The 25,567-nt window shown below is 37.7% G+C and overlaps 1 protein-coding gene across 1 annotated transcript in view; it reads right to left on the reverse strand.

Annotated features, from left to right (window-relative positions):
• Window positions 1-23,279, reverse strand: part of RAP1B (RAP1B, member of RAS oncogene family) — a 37,535-nt gene extending 14,256 nt beyond the window's left edge. Inside the window, exon 1 of the mRNA XM_024576209.4 lies at window positions 23,113-23,279. The gene's annotated coding sequence lies outside the window, so the exon portion shown is untranslated. The remainder of the gene's footprint in view (window positions 1-23,112) is intronic.
• Window positions 23,280-25,567: the final 2,288 nt, after the last annotated feature.

Below are 25,567 nucleotides of genomic sequence, written 5' to 3' on the forward strand. Positions count from 1 at the left end.
TAAATTAATCTCATTAATACATGTAAAAAGTAGGTTATGACAAGACTCAAATCCTTGAAAGTGATACGCAACATTTAAAAAGTACAATTCCTTTCCACTGAGATACTATGTCAAGGGGTCTCCAAAGAGCTGTAAATTAAAACTTTCCTAAAACACCAGTACCCAAGCAATTCTCCTATTCTCGAGTTGTTTAACTACAACACTCCCCACCAACCAGTTTGAAATTCTTTGATCTTAAATTGTAAATAAAGAGGTAAGTAAAAACATTTTACTACTGGTTTCCAAAGTCAAGTGACATTACTTCTCCCACTAAACACTTTCAGGAAGAGATGATACCTGGTTTCTCCTTTCTGACTCCAACTTCCAAAGTAGTATTTTAGAAGCTAAAGAGAATTACTGTGTTCTCTTCTCAGTCCCAAATAAAATTAATTCAATGTCAGAAGAACCTGGTTAATCTGTTGGACGTCAACGATAAAATTCAAAACTTCTGAGCAGATTTAAAAATTATTATTGGAGGAAGAAATGAGATCTAAATACTATCTTTCATAGCCTCTTTTAAAAATAAAACTTTTAACAGGGAACTACACAACAAACAGAAAGCTGTTAAAATGAATATTGCTTACCATATTTACTTTGAGTTGTCTGTCTCATAATGAAGACAAATGGGAAACGTTTCAATCTTACAGTCTGCTGAGACTTCTGTGTACTAAATTTCTAAATCTAGTCAACATAGAATTTGTAGATTATCACATTGTTTATAGCATTTCTTCTCTATTTTGATCAGTTATAATATCTCAAGTAGGAAAGAATTTTTCCCTTGCCCTGTTCATGGATTAATGTTGCCAGTAAATAAAGATTATTCCAAAATACACTGTGACATGCAACTGAAGATCATGTTTTTCAGTTTTATCACCAGTTATAACTGTTGTTACTTTTCAGTTCAGTACCTGATCACATCTCTGAAAGAATGTATTAGCTAGAGTGTAACAATTTATCAGCAATATGACAAATGCAGAAGCATTTTCTTAATAGATTTCTCAGCCAAGTCAATAGATTAGCAAGTTAGTTAAGTGACCCCCCAACCCCCAAATAAGTAAATAAAGATTCCAACAATCTTTTAAAAGCAGGCAAGAAGAAATAATGTGGGTTCAAGATCACCTTATTAGTTCCTAGCAGATCCCTCCAAACAGGTTGGATTTGTGTAGACCTCTACCCTGCTCCTAAGATATTTTTGGACATGACCTAAAAATTAACCCGTGGGTTTTTTCCGCATGTCAGATATAGCTGTTAATTCTACAGGCATATATACTAACTCAAAGATCTGCTGTATCATTTAAATATAATTTAGGTAGCCTGAGTATGGACATTACAACTTTATTATTTGCTGCCTTAGAATCTGATACGCATGTATGCATGTACTTTATCTTAAATTTAAAAAGTAATAAAAATAAAACAGTTACAAGCACAAGCTTTAGATCTGATTTCCCAGGTTAGAATATCAGTTCTAACACAGATTGTCTAAGTGACCTTGGTCATGTTAATTTACTCTCTGTGCCTCATTATCTCATCTGAAAACAGGAATAATAGTATCTGCTGCTTAAAGTTTTTAAGATTCAAATGAAAAAACTTACCCTACACAAAATATTTAACAGCAGCCAGTAACATATAAGCAGTCTGTTTTTAAAATAAATTTAGATTTTTAAAAGACCACTAACAAGTCACCCTTTATAGCTAAATTGCTATTTTAGTTCACACAAATTACTGACAGATGCCACAAATCCCAACTGAAAACAAACTATATAAATCTTGGCATAAAAAAAAAAGTTCTTAAAACTTGCCCTGTAGATTATAATTCCAGCAGAATTACAACTGGCACTAAAAAAGAAAGAAAAAAACCTCATCTATTTAGCTATTTACAGTGCCTAAAATCTGAAGCACCCAAAAGACTCCAAAAGCATACTATATTATACGACACTATACTGAACTATATACCTGTGGGAGTTGTAAATCAATTTGTCTCTCTTCTTCACTCCGTCACCAAGTCTAGTTCATTCTACCTTGGTGTCTCTGGAATCAATTTCATTATCTCCACTCCATTACCTTATAAGGGCCCTCGTTATTTCTCACACAGGAAAAGGGGGATACAGGAGACAGGTATGAAGGGAAAACATTAAATGTTCATAGTGTTTATGTTAGCTCACAATCAAGCAGGGTCTACAGAAAAAACTCATTTTGGTGCAAAGAAGAGAGCTCTCTGTCTGTAAGGTTATTCCAAGCAATGCTTCTTGCCAAAGTCGATATTTAAACCAGACCAGTGGATATTTTAAGGGAAAAGAAAAGCTCTCTAGGAGATGAAGATTTTCTGGGCAAAAGCATTAGCTCGAGAGAATTAATCACATCATGAATGCACAGGGGCAGGTAGAAAAGGAAGGAGGGATCTCCTTTGCTCAAGAGTTTGACCTGGCCCTGACAGATGTGGCTCAGTTGGTTAAAGTTCGTCCTGTAACCGAAAGGTTGCGGATTTGATCCCTGGTGTGGGAGCCAGCACCAGCAACCCCCAGTACTAATGCAGACCACTCCCTGTGCCAGCAGAGATGCCCAGTCTGGGCAAATGGAGGCAACCAATTGATGCTTTTCTCTTGCACTGATGTTTCTCTCTCCCTAAAAGTAGTGAAAAAAATGTCTTTAGGTGAAGGGAAAAAAAAAGGAAAGAAAGAAAAAGAAAAGGAGGATTTCCAGTCAAGACAGTGGCATAGGTAAACACAGCTAGCCTCCTAGCACAACCACATCAAAATTACAACTAAAATATAGAACCATTACTCAGAACCATCACAAATCGAGTTGAATGGAAGTGTGACAACTACAGAATTAAAGATACCATGTCCATCCAGACTGGTAGGAGGGGTGGAGATGTGGAATAGGCTGGTCCCACATCCACATGAAATGCCTGGCATCATCAAGCTGGGAGCTGGAGGACAGTTTTTTCTCAAATAGAAAGGAGGGCAGAGGTCACTGTCCCTTTTCTGAGTCCTCCCCTCACAAAGCCAGAGCCAGCAAGCCAGTGCCATATCTGAGACTCCATCACACTGGCTAACACTATTTGTCCTGTCCTGGAGATCCCCACCCAACTTATGGACCCACCCAAAATGTTAATTGAAACTTTTCCATATGAATAGCTGGTCTTGGTTCATGCTTCACAACTTCCAAATCCAATGAACAAGCAACAGTTGGCCTCATTGAGCCCCCGGCCCCCATACCTCTTGCTAAGTGGCCCCAGGCCTGGCCCTAGCAGCAACCAGCCTAGATTCACAGCTTGACTTTGGGAATCTCCAACCACAGCACAATTAGCAGCCAACTCGGACTGTTTTATAGCTTAGGCACAGTGGCCTCAGGAAGAACAAGGGTGGTGGCTGACCTTGGCCTGAACCACCTGGGAAACCCCAGAGCCTGCAGGCCCAGTGGACAGCTACAGACCACACTGGAGCACCATCTCCCCCTGCCCTGCATGGATGATCCTCCACGGAGGGCAAAGGTTGGTAAGTGGTCACAGCCAATCCTTGCAGCTCACTGGCCCGGGTAAATCCTCCCCACCCTTTTAAACATATATGAATGTTTATTGTCAATAGAAAATTAATGAAATTACCACAAAGAACAAAAGGGGTAAAAGTATTTCGTAATTTAGTTCAGTGCATTATTCAGCCATTTTGCCCTTGTGAACCTTCACCACAAAATCTTATTCATTGTTCAGAGCTAGTCATCACTTGAGTACAATGACAATTAAAACTGTAAGCCAATTTTTTTTTCAGTGAGGATGAAATTTAAAAAATTTTTTATTGTTGTTCAAGTACAGTTTTCTGCCTCCCCCCCCCCCCCCCCGCCCAGCCATCCACACGTCCCTCCCCTGATTCTACCCCACCCCCCTTAGTTTTGTCCATGTCTCCTTTATAGTTGTTCCTGAAAACCCTTCACCCTGGTCCTCCCATTATCCCCTCCCATCTCCCTCCTCTGGTTACTGTCTGTTTGTTCTTAATTTCAATGTCTCTGGTTACATTTTGCTTGCCTGTTTGTTTTTGTTGATTAGATTCCACTTAAAGGTGAGATCATATGTATTTGTCTTTCACCACCTGGCTTATTTCACTTAGCATAAAGCTCTCCAGTTCCATCCATGCTATTGCAAAGGGTATAAATCTCTCCCACTGACCTGCCAACAGCAATCAAGGTTCAACTACAAGAGGGGGGTGTACTCAGCCCACACGAAAGGCATACCTTGAGTACCCAGCTTGGGTGATAGGGGAGGCTACACCACTGGACCCTACAGAACACCTACTTACTACATTAGGAAACACTACCAAGACACAGAGTCAAAGCGGCTCTAATACACAGAAACAAACACAGGGAGGCTGCCAAACAAGACAAAGAAACATGGCCCAAATAAAAGAACAGATCAAAACTCCAGAAAAAGAGCTAAACAAAATGGAGATAAGCACTCTATCAGGCAGAGAGTTGGAAACACTGGTTATAAGGATGCTCAAAAACTTATAGGACCTCAGCAGCATAAAAAAAATTCAGTCAAATATGTAGGACACACTAATTGAAATAAAGAAGAATTTGCAGGGAAACAACAGTAGAGTGGATGAAACCGAGAATCAAATCAATGACTTGGAACATAAAGAACCAAAAAACAACCAATCAGAACAACAAGAAGAAAAAAGAATTAAAAAAAAAAATCAAAATAGCGTAAGTAGCCTCTGGGACAACTTCAATAGGTCTAACATCCATATCACAGGGGTACCGGAAGGAGAAAAGAAAAAAAGATTGGAAATCTATTTGAAAAAGCAGTGAAAGAAAACTTCCTTAATTTGGTGGAGGAAATAGACATGCAAGTCCAGGAAGCACAGAGTCCCAAACAAGATGGTTGCAAAGAAGCCCACTCCAAGACACATCATAATTAAAATGCCAATGGTTAAAGATAGAGAATCTTAAATGTAGCAAGAGAAAAGCAGTTACCTACAGGGGAGTTCCCATGAGACTCTCAGCTGATTTCTCAAAAGAAACTTTGCAGCGTAGAAAGGACTGGCAAGACGTATTCTATATTATGAAAAGCAGCAATCCACAGCGAAGGTTGTTCTACCCAGCAAAACTATTATTTAGAATTGAGGAGCAGATAAAGAGCATCCCAGATGAGAAATAACTAAAGGAGTTCATCATTACCAAACCATTATTATATGAAATGTTAAAGGGACTTATTTAAAAAAAGATCAAAACTATTAACAGTAAAATGGTAATAAACACATACCAACAATTGAATCTAAAACTAATAAGCAAACAAAAACAGACAGAATCACGGACAGAGCAAGAGTTTTGATGGATGTGAAATGGGAGGGGTTGTGGGGGAATGGGTGAAGAGGTGAAGGGATTATGAAGTACAAATTGATAATTACGGAATAGCTACGGGGATGTAAAGTACAGTATGGCAAGTGGGAGAGCCAAAGAACTTAAGCACATGGTCCATGGACATGAACAATGGTATGGGGACTGCCTGAGGGAGTGGGGATTATGGGTGGGAGGGGGCAAAAGGGGAAAAATTGGGACAACTGTAATAGCATAATCAATAAAATATAATTAAAAAAATAGAAGTCTGACCTGTATTCTACAAGAAACTGAGAGATAAAGAGTTTTCAAGTTTGGAAATAATATCAACCTATCTGTTTTAGTAAGTTCACAGAAGCTAAGTATTAGATTTCTGAATTTTGGAAATTCAGTAAAAGTTTACCACAGATGAGAGCTGATGACCTGAGTCAGGCAGTGACAGAAGGGATAACCAGATGGTATGTTTGAGAAATTGTAAGTCATAATCAAGAGAACATGGTGACTGACTAGATGGGTGTGAAGAGAACAATAAGATGCACCATGATCAAACAGATGGATAGTGAGGCCATTATACCAGATAAGTCGCCTGAGAGGAAGAGACTTGGTTTAGTACATATCTTTTATCTTTTGGATAAATGATATGGGCATGGCAGTAGCATCTTTTATTCCTAAAGAGATTAGAAGGAAGATGCTCACTGCCTGCGTCAAAAAGGCTTCAGGCATATAAAGAACACTGATTTGTTTAGTGAGATTATGAACGTATCATGTATATTTTGCTTCACTCAGTATTTCTGGCTTATCAATTTGAAATATTTAGATGATTAAAAATCTCAATTGTAAGGTTTTATTGTTTTAGTTGTAAGGCTTCATCAAATGAACTTTGATGAACTCTTGCCTGTTTGAGAAATAAAAACATGAACAGAGATAATTAATATTATACAAAACCAAAAACCTTTCTAGGCTTAATGAGTTTCTCAGAGTAAAACACTCTCTGACTAGCTTGTGTTGCACAATAAACCAAAACACATAAAAATCACTTGCCTACACAGTGCCTTGAAGTAGATTTCCTCCTTTTACGAAAAGGACATTATTCTTTTTCAAGTTCGAATTTTCCATTTTGTCTTCTCAAGTCTTTTCATCACCCAAATCTTATCTTTACATTTCCACACAGGGATATAATGTTGGACACATGTACTTGAAAGGCACAAGTAATTTTTCTGTAACAATGTGGTCCGGGACATTAGGTATCAAGTTTCACAAACTGGCAAAAAGAACCATAAAGCCCAAATACCATCAAAAGGACTATTCACATTCTTAAAACCAGAAAAGCAACAAAATTAACAATCAAACAAACCACCCCTGAAGAGCCTATTTTAGTTAACAGATCAATCAAATTAAGGATAGTATTATTATTCCACATAGCCCTATGAGGCATGTTGAAACTTAATCATTACAAAATGGGAGAAACTATAAAGAGGGAGAGGGGCAAGGAAGGAGCCAAGTTTTTAATGTCCTTTTTGGTACAAAGTATCAAAACTTTAATGGCTCTTTTCCAACAATACCATCAGGCACAGTGCATGTTCCAGAGTAGTTTATGTCCCATCATGGCCTAACTGCTGATAAAATTTGCAAGGATTTTTTGTAGGCACTTTAGGTTACATGAAGTCTGTCCAGAAAGCCACCAGCCACGTAATATGAAAAAAAGAGACATTTATTAAAGAAGATAGAAGAAACATTGTACATAGGACAATGACGCCTCAGTCCCTTTCAAGGTAGGCACCTTGGGACCTCACACAGCTCTCCCAGCGTCTCTTCCACTGTTCAAAGCACTCCGCAGAATCCGCTGTTGGAATATCCATCAGGTGCTCCATAGTATCTTCCTGAATCTCACTGATGGTCTGAAATCTCTTCCCTTTGAAAGGTGATTTTAGTTTTGGGAAAAGCCAGAAGTTGCAGGGTGCCAAATCTAGGTTATAGGGGGGCTGAATTTAACATTCTCAGGTATTCTGCTTGCTGCAGGTCTTCCAGAACATGGACCACTTTCAACAAATTCTTGACCATCTCTGAAGCGTTTCTGCTACACTTTCATTTGCACTGCAGTCACTGCATTGTCCCTGAAAGCCTTCTGAATCATCCCAATAGTTTCCGCAGTGGAATGTTCAAGCTTAACACAAAATATGATGCAGACTCATTGCTCTACTCACTCAGTCATTTTGAATAGGACGGCCACACAGTATACATGGCTCACTCAATGGCATCTACTGTCCCCACTGACTAGTACAATGAAGTTGTCATTGTTCCTGCAAGCACATTCCAGTCCACTCTCCTTGGCTGCCAGGCTACACTGATGTCACCATTCTCATTATATGAACAATGACTGGACTTTTTCCGGACAGACCTCATATACTTGCTATTCCAGACATCTCAGCCATGGAGTTTGCCCGATTTATATAACATTAACACATACAAATGCTAATTCCAGCAAAGGAATGGCAAGGTACAGATTATTGATATTTCTTGACCAAAACTTAAACCACTTTAAAGGGAACTAAGGAAAATATCAGGCCACTTCAGACTTTGCTATGGCTAATAAAGTAAATTTAAATAAAGTATTAATCACCTGACAGATTATGAAATTCTCAATTAAAAATTTGAGTAGCACCACCTTCTGATAAGACCACTATGGTATGTCATACACAAATATATCCTTAAATAGATGCATTAATCAAACACTTTTGTAGTTTCATTTGAACATTAAAGAATATCTAAAATAATATTAAAAAACTTAGTAAAAGCCCAAGTGCCCCCAATAATCCTCCCCTACCAAATCAATCACCTAGATACCAGGCATTTATTACACTTCATGAAATTGTGCTAGCACAGTGATATGCAAAGGAAATGGCTACATTATTAAGTGAAATCAGGGTGAATAACTGTCCTGGTTTTAGTGCTGAAAAGTCTTGTGTCCCAGGTAATCCTTCATCCTGAGCAAACTGAAATAGTTTGTCATCTTGGGTGGATACATCTTGATAGAAATTTGCTTCCTCTCATGTTTCATAATCTTAAAGATGTGGAACCGTGAAGGCATAAAAACCATCTAGCAATCATTTTGGGTACCACATAGCTTATCTTCTTTCACAACAGAATGAAATTCTTTTTTGAAATAAAATATGGAAATTAAAAACTAAAAAAAAAAAACCCCAAAACAAAACTAAATTGTGTGCAGCAGTTAGCATTGTGAAACAAGTCTGAGTGTTTTTGGAAACAGACACTATTTGTATAGCCTTTACAATGTATGGTGTATACTGACATGTGCTTTCTCATTTGGATAAAAGTCCAAGGATGTTCATCAAGGAACACTTACTTAATTAGAAATGTGTACCTTTCATCTACTTAGTATTTGAATATGCATTAAGATAAGTCACCAGAAGGTTAAAAAATTGAACAAAACATACTTGCTGTCAAGAAGCTTTTGTAGAAAAGATGAGACATAAAAATATGGAAAATATCATCAGCCACAAAAATACTCTGGAAATTCAGGAGAAATCAGGAACAGGTTTATGAAGAAGGTGGCAAATGAATAAAAGTTATAGCATTTGAACTGGAAAGAACATAACAGAGAAAAGAGAAGTGACAGCAAAGGCACAGAAGGTAGCAAAATGTAGAAATAAGATTAGACTACAGTAGAAAGCAAGGTCTGACTGCATCTCAGTATACAAAAGAACAGGAAAATAAAAATAGCAAGAGATAAATTAACAGAGATCTCTGAGTATTGGTTTACAGCCTTGACTCATTTGGTTAAGAAACAGTACTGGACATTTTGAAGAGCAACATGCTAATATTGAGAAAACTAAAGGGACTTTACAAAATGAAAGTTAGGTTCCCTATTTTTCACAACAGGATGTTAACTGATACCACAGCACCTGGTATCTAAAACATAACTGAGATTACTTTTAGTTAATATCACTAACTATAGAACACAGCACTTAGGGTATTTGCCTAAGATCTCACAAATGAGGCCGATATATGGCCACATTTCCCCCCAAACTCCTTTGGATCTACCATGTGCATTACAAAATACTCAGTTAAGGCTTAAATACCTCATGCTCAGAGATGTATGTATGCAACTGCTGCATAACCAACACTTAACACAGTGTCTGGAATACAAAAGGCAATTGTTTGTTGAATCAAAACCAGTTTCTTGCCTAGGGCAGGGGCTGGCAAACTCTAGCCTTTCAGGCCAAATCCCATCTGCTGCCTATATTTTTGTAAATAAAGTTTTGTTCAAACACAGCCATTCAACTGCATACTGCCTATGGTTACTCATAATATTGGGTTGGCCAAAAAATTCTTTTGTATTTTTAAAAAGATTTTATTTATTTATTTTTAGACAGAGGGGAAGAAAGAGGGAGAGAAAATATCAATGCATGGTTGTCTCTTGTGCGCCCCCTACTGGGGACCTGGCCCACAACCCAGGTGTGTACTCTAGAATGGGAATGGAACTGGCGACCCTTTGGTTCACAGGCTGGCTGCTAATCCACTGAGCCACACCAGCCAGGACTCTTTTGTTTTTGTTTTTTTCCTGTAAACTGGCTGTAGTAACATTTAGCTTTTAACTTCATTCAAAACAATTTTGTTAGATTGTATTCTGACAGTTGTCATATCAGCGTGCATTAAAAAAAAACCTTATTAAAATTGGTGAATTTTTGTGTCGCTATTTTAATACTAAAGATAGAAGAAAATACACATTTTCAGCATATTATGCTTTTATTATTTCAAGAAAGGTAAAAATGCAACTGAAATAAAAAAAAAGGATTTGTACAGTTTATGCATAAGGTGCTGTGACTGACTGAACGTGTCAAAAGTGGCCTGTGAATTTTTGTGCTGGAAATTTCTCGCTGGATGATGCTCCATGGTTGGGTAGAGCAGTTGAAGTTCATAGCGATCAAATCGAGACATTAATTGAGAATAATCAACATTATGCCATGAAGGAGATAGCCGACATACTCAAAATATCCCAAACAATGTTGTTATTAAAAATGAAAAATGTACCTTTTATTTTATGGTAAAAAACCATACAGACTTTTTGGCCAACCCAACACAATGGCAGAATTTAGCCCTGCTGGTGGTGTTCATTGGGCTTTGTCCTGCAAAGTAAAAATAGTTGCCAGTCCAATTATTGGTCAGTGCACATGACTGGGTTGCGGTTAGGTTCCCTTGTTGGGGCACGTAGGAGAGGGGAGAGGCAACCTGTTCATGTTTCTCTCCCTCCCCCTTTCTCTAAAAATAAAAATAAAACCTTTAAATAGCAGAGTTTAGTGGTTGTGACAGAGAGGCCCACAAAGCCTGAAATATTTATTGTCTCACTGTTTACCTGAAGAGTTTGCTGATACCTGTCCTGCCCTATAGGCTACAGCTTGGAAGAGATAAGGAGATCTTGCCCATTAATTCGCTGGTGGCAAATAGGTTTTAGCTCAAACACAAATTCAAAACATTAAGTTACCTAGACTACAAAGTTAAGAACAACTCTGAGACCAACTCTGGACTCAAAGGGAAAAAATACAGTTCTCAATTATCAATGTCTACTGTGATCTGGGGGAAGGAGAAACAGGGTTGTAACTCTGAAGGTAAGCCCCCAACATACAAATATTCAGAAACTTGCCAACTTTACAGATAAAATGGACAGAAGGACATCTTGGGTAAATATGTTTTTGTATATGAAGCTCTGAATCTGATCTATTAAATCTACCCACTTTGACCCTGGAAGTAGTTAATATAACAAGCAGTCTAACATTAAAGCATTCATACCACTGGGGCTCTGCAAAGTTTCCCTGCAGAGTATTTGTTTGCCAGACCTATGTCAAGTACTTGCAACTCTAGCTGCAGGGAGACTGAGAGTGCTAGTACTTCACATTTTCATTTTCCCAGTAAGGTGTTCCACCAAGACTCATTTAAGTCTGAGTCTCTACAGATAAATGTGAAGACTATACAATGAGACATTTTTAGCCAGATGTTATGTTTCTGGTAGATGTAGTCTGGCCCGTATGGGTTACACCCTGGCATGACAGGAAGGAACCATGCATGGGGTACTTGAAGAGGTGGCAAAGCAAAGTCACTGCTGGGAATGGTGGCAGGAGATGTCTCAAAATCATATCAAATTTAAATCTGAAGACCCAGAAGCCTACTTAAATGATGAGAGCAGTGGTCATTAGTAACATTTCTCATGGGGTGGGGGGCATGCGGGTGCGTGTGTGTATGTGTGTATTTAAGTTTTTAAAAGCAGCTCTGGAGAGTCTGATGGTATCTTCCTTCCTACTAAATACCCTAAGACCTATATCTTTAGCAAAAAAAGGTCAGGTTCAACCAGAGACCATCTTATTGTCTCCAAATTAGGTGTCCTTTAATTTAACCAGGAGATTCTCTTGTCCCTCAAGTCTCCAGAAATCAGATTCTTCAGTAATTTAAATAATCTGCTCTTAATGTGTTAGCTTCCATAATCACAGAAGGGAAAAAAAATAAAAATAAAAAAAGAGACCCCACCACTCCAAAAGGATGACCATTATTGGGGTTAAGAAGACTAGATGGTTTTCTATGTTCCTAGCTGAAGCCACATCTTTTCCAAGTCTCCTGAATTTGATTCCAGAATTCAACACAAACACCAAACACACTCAACAATGTTTGCTGAACAGATAGCAGAATAAGATAACCACATCAACCACAAAGATATCCCCATTAGCTAGGGGAAATATTTGTTTTCCTGTATTTTAAGCAAATACTAAACTAAGTATAGTTTATGAGCTGTTGGGACAGAGGTAAAGAAATCAGAGGTAAAGCATTTTAGTACTAACAGATTAATTAGAATTCAAGTTAAGGGTTAAGAACTCCAGAACAAACCATGCCAGTTTTCATGAATGAAAGAATGCCACAAATATTTCTTTTAATATAAATTCTCCGATTTTACAATATACCTCCCTCCACAAGGATGATAGAACATTTTTTAAAACATACAGTCTGTTGCAACATAAGGCTGAATTCAGAAATAAATGAAATTAGTGTCTTCCATGGGAAAAGAAACAGATGACTACAAAAAATGTTTTATTTTATTATACTGTTAATCTAACCAGGATTAAATGACAGAGCTTAACACGACACCCCCCAAATACACTTGAAAGCATAATAAAAATGCTATGATTTTAGATTGTGGGTTCATCATTTGCATGATTACATTACATTACATTCTAAATAAAATTTCAAGACCAGGACATTCCTAATGGAAAATCCCCTAATAAACCTGCCAAAAGTTCAGAGGAGAAAAATTAACCAACTAACAAAAAACAGTGGAAGCTCAGGTACTTCCCACAATTTTCTCAAATACTTTTAGTATCTCAATTTAAGCAGCAGTTTATGCTAGCTGCTTAATGCCCATACTGGCTTATGCAGCTAATTATTTTATGAAGTTGTTTTAATTAATTTAACAGTTCTTCCTTTTATACTGTACCCTCTTCAGTTTATTCAAAGATGTGCTTAGTGTCAGGAAAATAGAGACCACTTAGAAAAATAAAAAAATCATGCCTCACTTTAGAAGTCATAAACGATGCTTACCTTTATTTGGCTTTCTCATACATTATTCCACTTATTTGATTAATTGTTAGGTCAGTAAGAACTGTTTTTTAGGTAGCTTTGAAACATGCCTGTCTTTGAAATTTAATGGGCTATATAAAAAGTCTCCAAAAACCCCTGCAACACAGACACATTTGCATTCCTGGACATTAGTATACACCCAATAAACAGAAAAAGGCAAAGGGAACCGATGTTCTGAGTGTTAATTAGGATGCTAGGGTAAGCAGAACATGTAGGGAAAACAAAATGGGAGCAGGCACTTGTAATCATTCTCGGTTTCAGAGTAGCATCTTCAGATACTTCTTTCTTTCCTGTCAATACCAAGTGATTCCATCATGGATTTTTAAATAGAGATTATGTTGGTCTTGTAACATTCCTATTCTAATCTTCTACTGTACTTGTACATCACAATTAAATGTATTGTATAATTCTTAGAAACCATATCAATTGGGAGAAAAATGCATGGTATCTTGTGTGTGTGTATATATATATGAATCTTCACTAGTGATTTTCAAACATTTAACTAGACTATAAGGAATTAGGTGATTCTCCCATACCCTTGAAAACTCATCACCCTCAGCAGTGCATTCTAATTTTACCCTGAGTCAGTATCAAAAAGAATTCCTTGGTAGAGACTGTTTCTAAGCTAAATGTAATGTTACTTTAAAGTATCATTTTTCAGGCCCTGATATTCTCCCTGCAAAGACACAAAGTAATGATTTCAGACCTCAAAGAAATTCTGAAGTACTAAAATCTTTGAATCCTGAATGTTCCTCAGCTAATTTGGTGGCAAAACCTGACCTGATAAATTTTTTTACACAGAAAAACTTCACCTAAGAACTGATATGCGGCTATCTGTAGTTTTTACTTACCTATTTAGTGTGACTATTCATGTTTCACCTTAGAAATAGAGTTCGATTAATCTTACTAAAATTAAAAACATGTTTCCAAAAAATCCTGAATTCCAAAATACCTGGCACCAATGGTTATAGGTGAGGGATTATGGACCTTGAGTATAATCCATTTCACAGGCATGTAATACAGAAAAACATTTCCTTGAACATTCACACTTTGTGCTTCCCAATTTCTACATTCCTGCCTACCTCTGAGATTCCCTGTTAACCTAAAACTTACATACCCCTTCAATACCATGCAAGATCCCACCTCATTTTTAATGTCTTCTTCTAACTCTATAAGCACTCACCAACAGTACTCATTTGGGTATATATTATTTTGAACTGCTACTTACATTTCACATTGACTAACTTTTCATGTCCTTGCCAAGAACCTTTTGTGCATAATTATTTAATTTAATCCTAACACAGTAACAATTAGCTCTCAATAACATGCAGTCAGATGAATAAGTCCTCAAGAGACAGATGCCCTAAATGAGGAATTATAGTTGGAAATAGGTACAACACTTTAAAATTATGTAAAGGTAGTCTATGATGGGAACTGATAAGGACAAACCATCGAACACTTCATGTATTCTTTCAATTAAAATAATTTTTGAGCATTTACTATGTGCCAGTTACTGGGCTAACCATTTGAGATTGTGGTGGGAAAGTGACATGATATTCCTGTCTTCTTGAAACAAATGATTTAGAAAGGAAGAGAGGATAAATTGATAAATATAATTATTGACTGTGATAAGAACTATGAAGGTAATGAAGAGCGAATGCTCCTTATATAAGGTCAGGAAAAACTCTTGTAGATATGACTGACATCTGAGCTAAGATCCAACGTTGAGACTGAGGCAGAACTGCAGACAGCTGAGGAAAGATCATGATGGAAACTATCAATAGTTGTAAGCACCAAAAATCAGAAGGTGATAAAGAACTTGTTGGGTCAAGATCAGTAAGAAATGACAAGTCCAGTACTGTGTGTCAACTACACTTAATTAAAAATAAAAAGTCCAATATAGCTAGAGCTTAGTGAAAGGAGAGGTAAACTTGTGATGTAATAAGTAAGAATTAAATCTGGTTTTTATTTTAAGTCACTGGGGGAAGAATTGGGACTGGAGGGTGTTACATGATCTGATGTACATTTTTAAAAGATGACTGTCTTCTGGGTGGAGACTGAGGTAGAAGGAAGACAAAAATGGAAACAAATCAAGAAGCTCCCGTAGGAGTCCAGATGATTGTGTTTCAACAAGGGCAGTATCACAGAAACAGGATTTTAAGAGCTCAAAAAGGTCAAACCTTTTCTACTTAAAGAAAGGAGCTGTTCAAGGTTTCATGGCCAATGCCACAGAGAGAACTGCAGCTTAGAGCATCCAGGTCAATGCTACCACAACTAACCAAGCTACATTGAAGACAATAGGGTATAATCAAAGGTCCAGCAACTAATCAAAATTAGCACATGACTTTCCAGATTTACCCCTCATGCTCAAAGGAATCAGCTAGAACTTACAAATAAAATGAAATGTGTCCAATTTGTGCAGTGGAAAGTGAATAAGGATCTGTTGGGCAGTAAAAAGAGCAAACATACTCTCAACTCACACTGCTTGGTGACAAAACATGAACAAAATTTCTAACTGATAAGTAATACCAATTTATCCTCTCCATAGGACCCTCTAGTGGACAAGATCGATATCACAAAAGCATCACAAGCGCTTTTCAAAGTGGAGTTCATCATTCCTGTTCAAACCTACCTAGCAGGTAACAGGAGCTCTGCTCATTAGAATGAGATCCTCTTATTCACCATCCTCACTTTCTTTTCTGCTGTGCTTGCTGCCCTCCCACCTCTTCCACCTTGCCTATTTAGCACCTATCATCACTTTCATGTAAACAATGGAAAAATGTTATAAATGCTCTTCTGTCTTTTTTTAAAAGTAGTTTAATAAACTCCACAAAATAATAGCAGATGCATTGAAATATTTACATAATTTAAAAGCTTGCAAATTCTGTCTTCTCTTTGAAGGATGATGAAGTATAAAAAAACTTAAAAACAGATAAAATTTCATACAATTTTTTAAAAACTAGCAACTAAAACTACATAAGCAATAGCCAGGGTAACTTGGTGACTAATTTGGATGTCCTGGACATAAATTATGACCTCAGTATGCTCTCTAATTCAGAACGGACAGAATAGCTGAACAGTTAATTATTTAATACAGGAAGAACCAAAGCTGCTTATTACATTCCCTCCCTTACTGTGGGATTAAGCCCCAGTAGGCAGGCGTTCTATGTTTAATCCCTGAAGAGACCCTAAAATTAGCAGTTTTACACTTATCCCTCTTTACACCACTCCACACCCCTTTCTCTTCCTCTGAAGTCAACTCTGTTCTTTCAAATAGTGATGCTCAGATTCAATACCCTCTTTCTTCACAGAACACACCAATTTTATAATTTCTAGGGAGATAAATGGCACTAAATTTCCAAGAAATTGAGTATAGTATAATTACTCAATTACTTTCTTCTTTCATAATCTGAAACTTACTACTTAATCAAATGCAGGTTAGCCTAAAAATCCTTTAAAACTTGGAACTGTCTTATGCCATAAGGTTTATAAAAAAGTTGTTTACAACTGTTTTAAAACAAACATGAAAAATAAACAGCTTTCTCCCAGAAGGTTAAGAACATTATCCATTATCATTTGTTTTGGAAAAGTATCTACTGAAGGCAGCTAACACACCAAATTTTCAGGTCAAGGAGACTATTAAACTTGAAATGGGAAAAAATCCTCAGCTTCATTATAGGAAAGTTACCACGTATCCTAAAATTGTGAAAGTCAACTATTATTATAAAATCTGCTCTTTTAAAGTTATGCCAAAACTTGGACACACATGCAGTCTATGAGTAATCAGGTGTATACAACAAGAACTAAAACAAAAAACGGGCTTAAAAAATAACAATTACCCAATTCATTACTGTGATTAAAAGTTGAATAGACGCCCAAAAGACTGCAAAAAACAAAACAAAAACAAACCTAAAATGTTTCAATATTAATGAGATTTCAAGCTAAAGCACAAGAAAACACTGCCTCACATTTATCTTTTTCTCTTCCCCTTACCCCCGCCAAAAAGTCAAAAGTGATATTAAACACTCAGAGCACATCATGGAACAATCATGGAAAATGAGTAATAAAAAAAAGTGAATATCCAGATAGCCAGTGGGAATATTTTAATAAACTTTTCAGATAAGTATGGTTATTTTCCTTTACTACTTACTACACCAAAACTCGATAACTGGTTGCAATATATCAAAATAAAAAACCTTTATCCATGAACTTTATGTTCTATTTAACATTAAAATCCATTGGTCTAACTAGAACTTTGGAAAAATTTCTTACCCATGCATGATTTTGTAACATCATGCATTTAGTCACTTAGAAAATACTGGTTCACAGTTATGCAGATCTTTAAGTACTGACCCATTTCATTACATGTTATTTAAAAAAAAATGTTCATTAACACCAATCTCATCAGGAAAATATTTTAAATACCGGGAAGCTGTTGAGAGCACAATGGCTGATACAAGTTTTCCAAAATTCTAATTTTCACTTGATAACTAGAACTTTATTGCTGACTATAAATAATCTTTTCCTTAAAGCAACAGGCTCACTTTGAGAATAATGTCAGCCTAACACCCAGTTCTGAACAACCATAGTTCATCAGGGATTCTTTCAAGTAAAAATGGTGTTTATGAAAAAGTGGCTGGTCCAACTCGCAATTCAAATAATCACACAAATACTTTTCCTAGAGACAACCATGGCAGCAAAGAATGTTTTAAGCATTCTTCCCATTTTGTCACAGTATATTAAAATTATGTGTGCAAGGGTGGAGATCTGATTTTAAAAAACTGTTTTTTAAAGATTTTTTGAAAGATTAAAAAAAATCTTTAAAAAAGATTTTTTATTTAAAATGAAAGATGTTTCCCCTGAAAGTGTGGGCCAAAAATGTGGGTGTGTGTCCATTATACATGAGAGTTTGTTATACACAGCAAAATAAGGTAATACTACTTTAGTATAGTCTTTCATAAACATTTTATGAATAATACTCCATTTAATCCTCAACAACTCTACATAGTACAATATATGTCCACCTTTCCCACTGAGGAAGGAAGTAGGAAAGATTCAGAAAGGGAAGTACAAATTGTGCCTAAAAATTCACTCTACTGATAGGATTACAAGTGACATTAATTTTCTGCTTTGTACTTTTTCATATTCTAAACATTTTGATAGTAATACTCTCACTGCAATCTTAAAACACAAGATAACAGTTGGATGCAATGTGCATACCTCTCTGACACCTAAAAATCAATGAAAAGAAGTTATATTAAATAGTTTTTATTTATACTCAATCCCATTAACTAAGAACTTTTACAAAGTCACCCAACTTTTTTTTTTAAATAAAGTGGTTTGAAAAATATATTTTAATGAGAAGGATAAATTTTAGAAGATATAATTAGAATTTTATTTTGTGTAACATTTTCCATTTCCTTTCCAGAAGCTTTTGCCAAAAATTGCTATTAAATGGACAAAACAGATTTTGTTTCATCTTTTTTCCCTTCCCACAAGACAAAGAAAGCAACAGATAGAGGTAATATACCAATGGAATACCAATGAAGCAATCAGTTCACTGTATATTTTCAAAATAAAATTACTTAACAAAATGCTAAAAGAATATATTCACTAAAATAAATTTTCAAACCAACTACTGAAATCTCACTAACAGCTCTGTGATGTAGTAAAAGTGATGATTCTAAGTCACTTTAAAGTGATCAAAATTATTTATAACTGCTTTAAATAGATGCTCTCTTGCTTCAACTTCTTTATTCGGTCTAGTAGTACAGCATTAAAAAACTTTCAATCCCCAACCACTTGAAAAGATTACTTAGCAAGTTATTTCATGAGATCAGAATCCAGTTTAAATTTAAAAGGTCTTGCTGATACAATGTGTATGTATATAACTACAAAATCATAAAATAAAGTAACTAAAAAGAGTAACCTTAAGGAACCAGCTCATTGTAAAATTCAAAATCAGAACATTAGATAATTACTCTCTCTGTTCAGAGACTAAGATTCTTAATTTAAAGGTGAGTATCTTTCTTTCTTTGTTGTATTTTTCGATTACCATAAAAAATAATATATTTTTAGTACTCAAGTACCTCATATACAATGCATTTTAAGAATAGTAGTATTTTAAAACCTGGTACACATTCATTCCCCTGAATTTTCACTTCTTTCTTTTATAAGTTTTAAGGTTCCCTGGAAACAGAGTTAAAATTTTTTTGATCCTCTACTGATGCAAAGCAAAAATTCTTTTTAAATTGCTACTGAAATAATAATCAGTTGCTGTGTACCCTTAATTTGACTAACATCAGTAATAAGCACACCAGAGTGAGGATGTATTTTTTGTTAGTGGTACATTTAAAGAAGTGATTTCAATTTTTTTAAAGGTAGCACAAAAAAAAATTCCTTGTAACCTTTCTTCTTTAAAATAGAAATGTATGACTAAAGGGATTAGTTTTTATAATCCAGTGCTCAAACTAGGTTCAAATGAAGTACAACAGATTACACAGGGTGGGGCAAAAGTAGGCTTACAGTTGTTTGAACGGAAATATAGTACAAGAATACAAGAATAAATTGTGTTTCCCATACTCACAACTATAAATCTATGTATGCCTCGCCCTGTACATATATATCAAGCCAGTCTTTACCACAATTGCATAAATTCATTCTTTGTAGCTACTACTTCCATGGGGTTCAAGAGATTTCCAAAGAACTAATAAATTAAAAAGACGTAAGTCCTCATAAGGTAATTAGTACCTTTCAATTCTATTGCAAAATACCTAAGACACTGGAAAACATTAGGTTTTCAGCGTAAGGGTAAGCCATGGGACAGTACTCATTTACTGTAAAACTTGTCCAATGTTACAATGCAATGAATAATTGCATCAGCCAAAATGCCTGTTTCTTAATTTCTAAAAGAAATTCAATTTGAAAAAGTAAACAGTAAAACTGAAGCCTAATCTCTAACACCATACAGAGTTCTCAAAACTGATAGGAGGGGGAATAATCAAAGCATAGTTTTAGTCACAACCTTGCACAGTCTTATAAAGTTTAAGAAAGATCAATCAATATTAAGTTTTTTAAGACTGAACATGTGACATCATTGTCATAACAGAAAAAACAGCTTTTGAATACTTAGTTCATAAATACTAAACTATTCCTGGTGCCAGATAAATCTAGACACTAGAGATCAATACCCACCCTCTTACCAACACACACAGGAAAACATTAAGTCTTTAGGAAAATGATACATGCATGTCAGTAACACCTTGATATTCCAGAATAAAACTGCCTATTTAAACTACACTTTTGGGGAAAAAAAGAAATGAAACCTTTGTAGAAGCAGCCAAATTCTCTCTGTATCAGATTGAATTCCACTGATTAATTTGACTCCCTTTAGAGATATCCATCAAGTACCTACAACTAAAAACAAAGGAAACGGAACACGAGCAGTTTCTCATCCAAATCTTAAGACTGTATATTAAAAACATATATAATTACTTGCCATGTTATCAGTCTCTGCACAGGCCTACCAATCTTGAATTATATTGGAAGACACATTTGACTAGATCCCTATGTACACGGATAAAGGATTTTTATGATCAATTCTTTATTATACCTGGCTAGGCCCTCTTTACAAGATAGCTCCTTACCATGAGGGGCTCACCTTCCCTTTATATAACTAAGAGAAAACACTGAAATTCTATAGTAAAGGATTGTTTTGAAGATAAAATGGAAGCCAATTTGTAATGTTAAAGATTCCAAAGCCAATAGTGGAAATGTTTCTTTTTGAAGGAATACAAATTTCTCTTTCAAATAGCCTCTTTTTAAATATTCATTACAGTTAACCTCTAAATGTAAATGCTAAACACTTACTATGTGCACAGGCAAGGTTCTAAAACCACGAATATAGTGGAGAATGAAAGGAATCAAGTCCCTACCCTCATGGTGCTTACACTTAACAAGCTGGTACTGTTTATATGCAAGGTACCATGCCACTGCTTTGGGGCACACAAAGAACACTTCCTGTCCTTGGAGTTTACAAGTTAGTGGAATACATAACAAAAATACGTATAAAGATAACAGAAGACAGGAAGCAATATGTGTCATAGACAGGAAAAGAGATGACTTTCATGGGGGGGAGGGGAGCAAAAGACAAGAACAGCATTCCTTTTCATGCCCCATACCATATTTTAAAATTATGCCAACTTATTATTGGGCTCTTCAGTTATATCCTGATACCTGGTACGTTAAAACCGAAGTGGCTACATGTATTTCAAAGATTTACTTTGGGGATTCCTCAGATAAGGCAGCCTCAAAATTCATTATGAATGCCAAACAAGAAAATGCAGGTGAAGACCCTGTGCAGTTCAGAACCTGAAAGTGCAGATGGGTTCAAATAATACCATCATTCAGAACTCTGTGTCCTTAAAGTTATTTAATTTCCTCAATAGCAATGTCCTCTCTTAAAATCTGGAAATGAAACTACCCAATGGTTCTTCCACACCTTTTCTTGAGTATGATGGGAATACTATCCTCTATATAAAAATATTATTTCTTCCTCTAGCTTCCGTATTATAGATAGACTTCTGTCCTAAAAGTCAGCAGGACCGCTAACTACCGTAGTTATCGTTCCTAGGTCTCAGTTTCCTCCTCCACAAAATGAGAGGGTGGGACTGGATGATCTCAATAGTCCTTTCCGGGCCTTAAAAAGTCCCATGACTCCATTATGACTCAAATACTAATCAAGAGTCAGCTTTTGGGAGTAATATGAGCCTGAAGTTAAATGAACGGCTTCCCTTTTTATAAGTTACTTCTGGCTAAGATAAAAGTTCTGTTGAGCAAGTCCGAAGAGCATTTTAATTACCAAAAAAAAGGATTAAAAATAAATTTACGAAAAGCTTCCAGGTATAAAACTCGATATGTATATATTACATGCCAGTAGCGAAACAAAAATCCAATTTGAATTAATTTAAAAATATTAAAATCAACATTCATGTAAACTTTCCACCCCGTTAAAAATCTGATTTCCCGTTACCGTAAAATAGAACTGCTTATGTTCCTAAGAAACAGGAGCAGGGCAAAGACGTTTTTCCAAACTCATAAAAAGGATGGGAGGGAGACAAGCAAAGGGAATGCAAATCTGCTTAAACTAGCAATGATGACCTTTTCTCCGAAAGCCATCAGTTTTTTTCAGAAGAAAAATCCGGATGGCCCGACTAACTGGGGGTAGTTTTAAATAAAATTCAAGGCGCTGACAGTCAATTTTAGCATTAGACACATCGAGATGGCGAAAAAGAAGACAAACTTCCTGGATTTTCTCTCTCACTGAGAGAGATTTCCTCTTGCTGACGAAGGGAAAGGCCCCTTTAACAGTTTTTCTCTCCGCGGTGGTTGCTGCCAGACTAGGTGGGGCTCCCTCCGCTGCCGTCCTCCTGCCACTTCCCGCAACAAATGGAGCAAACCAGCCCGGATTCAGGAAAACTTTTTCCCTGTCAGGCTCGAGCCTTCAGGGCGCCGGGGAGTGGTTTGCCCCAAACGTTCCTCGCCCCGGATCAAGGCTGGGGGAAGCCGGGTCTTCGTAAAAGACAACTTTTTGATTTCCGTTCTAACTTCCACCCACAACCGGGAGGGAACCGAGGCGGACAGCGAGGGGGCTCCGGGGCGGGGACGAGTCCTCCAGGAAGCCGGGGGGATGACGAGCAAGAAGAGAGGCTGCGGCGGCCGCAGGGAAGAGGGAGAGGGAGCACAGGGTGGGGGGGGGGGTCCTCGGGCTCTCACTTCCTCCGCCATATTTCAGACATTTGACCCCTTCCGCAAAGCGCGCTGTTCCCCCGCGGCGGCGGCGGCAGCAGCAGCGGCAGCAGCTCGCCCCCGCCGGCGAGAGGCAGCGCGATCGCCGGCTGGGCGCCGAGCCCTTGCACCACCTGCCGCGCCCCGCGACACTGCCGTCGTCGCCGCTGCCGGGGCCCCTGACCGCTGCGCGCGCCCCGCCCGGCCCGCGCCGCACCCCACCCGCTCCCCTCAGCCGGCGCCTGGGCCCCCGCCCCGTGCAGCTGCCGCCGCCGCCGCCGCTCCCTTCGCCGGCCACGAACGCACTCTGCGAACCTCTCACGCTGTCACCGGGTCCCCGTAGCCAGCGTCGCCCTGCGCCTCGCGCTCCCTCTAGGTAGCTGCTCCCGGCGCCACGGCGGTCCTGGGCTGCCGCCGCTCCGGCTGGTTTACACGCCTGACTCTGGGCGAGGTTTGGCGGTGTCGCCTTGACGTCAGGCGTTCAGCCTCGCTCTCGCTTCCGTCCGCAGGCGGGGCGCGCGGGTACGCGAACAGGGAAGGGGCGGGGTCCAGGGGCGGAACGAGGGGGCCGGGGGGCGGGGCCTTCCGCGTGGCCCCAGCGCGGGCGGGACACGCGCGGCGCCCCTCGCGGCGTTTCCTCCTCGACGTTTCTCTACCGCCCTTACCACCCCCTTTACCTTGCTTCTGTCCTCCGGGTTGAGGAGTGTTTGCATCCCGGCTTCTGGACGCCAGGTGTTCACCGGAGTGCTAAGGGCTTAGCAGCCCTCCAGAACTCAAAAGGTGTCGTTAATGCAAACTGTAGTTCATTCACCAACGCCACCAGTTGGTGTTCGCGTATTCCTTTATTCTGGGGAGAGTGGCTGGAGAAGAAACTAGAGCGCACAGTTTCCAAACCTAAAGATCAGTGAAGGAGTCTAGGCCACGGTAGTCTTTTTCATTCTTGAAATGTTTTTCCTCTGAATTGACAAGTATTTTATCCACTGGTGTCTTAACCTGGGTGAACTCTTTCCAAATTACTTGGCTAAACTCAGTTAAGAAATCGATGATCCCAAACAACTTTCTACTCTGTACCTAAATCACTGTTTACATGAATAAAATAAATTGCATATTTAAATGCATTACTCGGGCACTTTGAAAGGATTACCCATAGGAAGATTTATGATGTGACTACTGGGCAACAGAAAGCGCTTTCTGTTTCAAAAATGCCTTGTTCCAAAAAGGGTGGGAACTTAGCAAGGGAACATAAACTTTATTAGAGAAAAGCCTAAAAGTACAACTACTCATATATAAGACATTGGCTTTTTTATGAAATGAGGTTTTGATGGGCAAAGAGATGCAAAGAGCAAAGTGCAGGGAGAAGTAGGGGTTGGGGTGTCATTGAAGACAAACTTGATTGGTTCATAGTTTAACTGGGCCTCGTGTTATTCTTGAAATAATTTTTTATGAACTTTGGTGAATTTGGAAGATTAATGAAAAGTATGATTGATTTCACTCCTCTTGAGAATACTAGTAATGAAAACTAACCTAAGTTAAAGGAATAGATAAGAATGAATTATAATTATCCCAAAATTTCTGTATGTAAGCTCTTTCTAGGTGTTCTACAATTTAGGTTAATTGAACATGTTACATATTTCAATAATTTCTGTTTCCTTAGAAAACTGTTTTTTAGTGGAACTTTCAAAGGCAAATTCCAGAGCAGCTGGTAGGAGTTATTATACATTCTGAATGAATGAATTGCAAATAAATTCCACCTTACTGACTTTTTAATTTTGCATGAAACTTTGAGAAGTCTGAAAGCTTGAAACTCTTAGTTCATGGAAACAAATGTTACCTGGGCACACTGTTTTTTTTGTTTCTTTTCTTTTTGAACTCCATGACCTTTCGACAACAGGTTTTTTTTGTTTTTCTTTTCCTTTCAGAAAGTCAGTTTTAGAAGATTGGAAGTAAGATTATTTAGAATTTGAGAAAATGTGTAGAATAGTTTAATTTAAAATACATTTGTTTCCTTCTGTTGTACTGGAAATCATTACACTTGTATTAAATTATTTTTGTAGAGAATGCCAGAATCTGCATTACTTAGCATTTAATCACTTTTGGGGTGGAGCCCCTTGTTCCTATCTTCTTGAAATCTTCACCAGAATGTTCTATTTGCAACCTGAACTGGTCATGTGGGCAAACTGAACTCATCGTCTTTGTGAAGAAACCAGTTTCCTCTCCTTCCTTTTGTATCACCATTTTTTAAAATACCTAGTCTTCAAGCTTGATGCTGTTCGCTGCCTTTTTTCAAACCACCAGTCAGTTGGCCTTTCTGTTGGATAGTAATTCATTTCTACGAAGACCACAGTCGTTTAGGTTGGCACTACTTCTCACCAACTAGACTTAAGCCACACCTTCCTACCTTACTTTGCAGTCTCTGGTCTGTTCCTGCTATGCTCAATTCTACACACTGTTGCCAGATGAATTATCTTAAAACTTACTGAACAAGACACACTCTTCCTCAAAGAGCCTACCAAAATAAAGTTAAAATTCTTGTGTCTTACTTTTCCCTTTCACTCAAAACTATCTCACAATCAGAGTGGACTTTTCATCTTGCCCAAATGAAGTGCTTTCCCGCTCCCTGGTATGCAGAGGTGATTCCTCTGCCGCTAATGCCTCTTCTCACCCCTGCTCATTATGCAAAGCCACCTTACTTGCTGTAAGAAGGAGCATCTTTTCTGATATTTCCAATCTACTGTAGTTTCTTCTCTTTTGAATCCCCATACCACTTCAG

Source organism: Desmodus rotundus, chromosome 3 (assembly GCF_022682495.2).
Source record: "Desmodus rotundus isolate HL8 chromosome 3, HLdesRot8A.1, whole genome shotgun sequence".
Classification (NCBI taxonomy): Eukaryota; Metazoa; Chordata; class Mammalia; order Chiroptera; family Phyllostomidae; genus Desmodus; species Desmodus rotundus.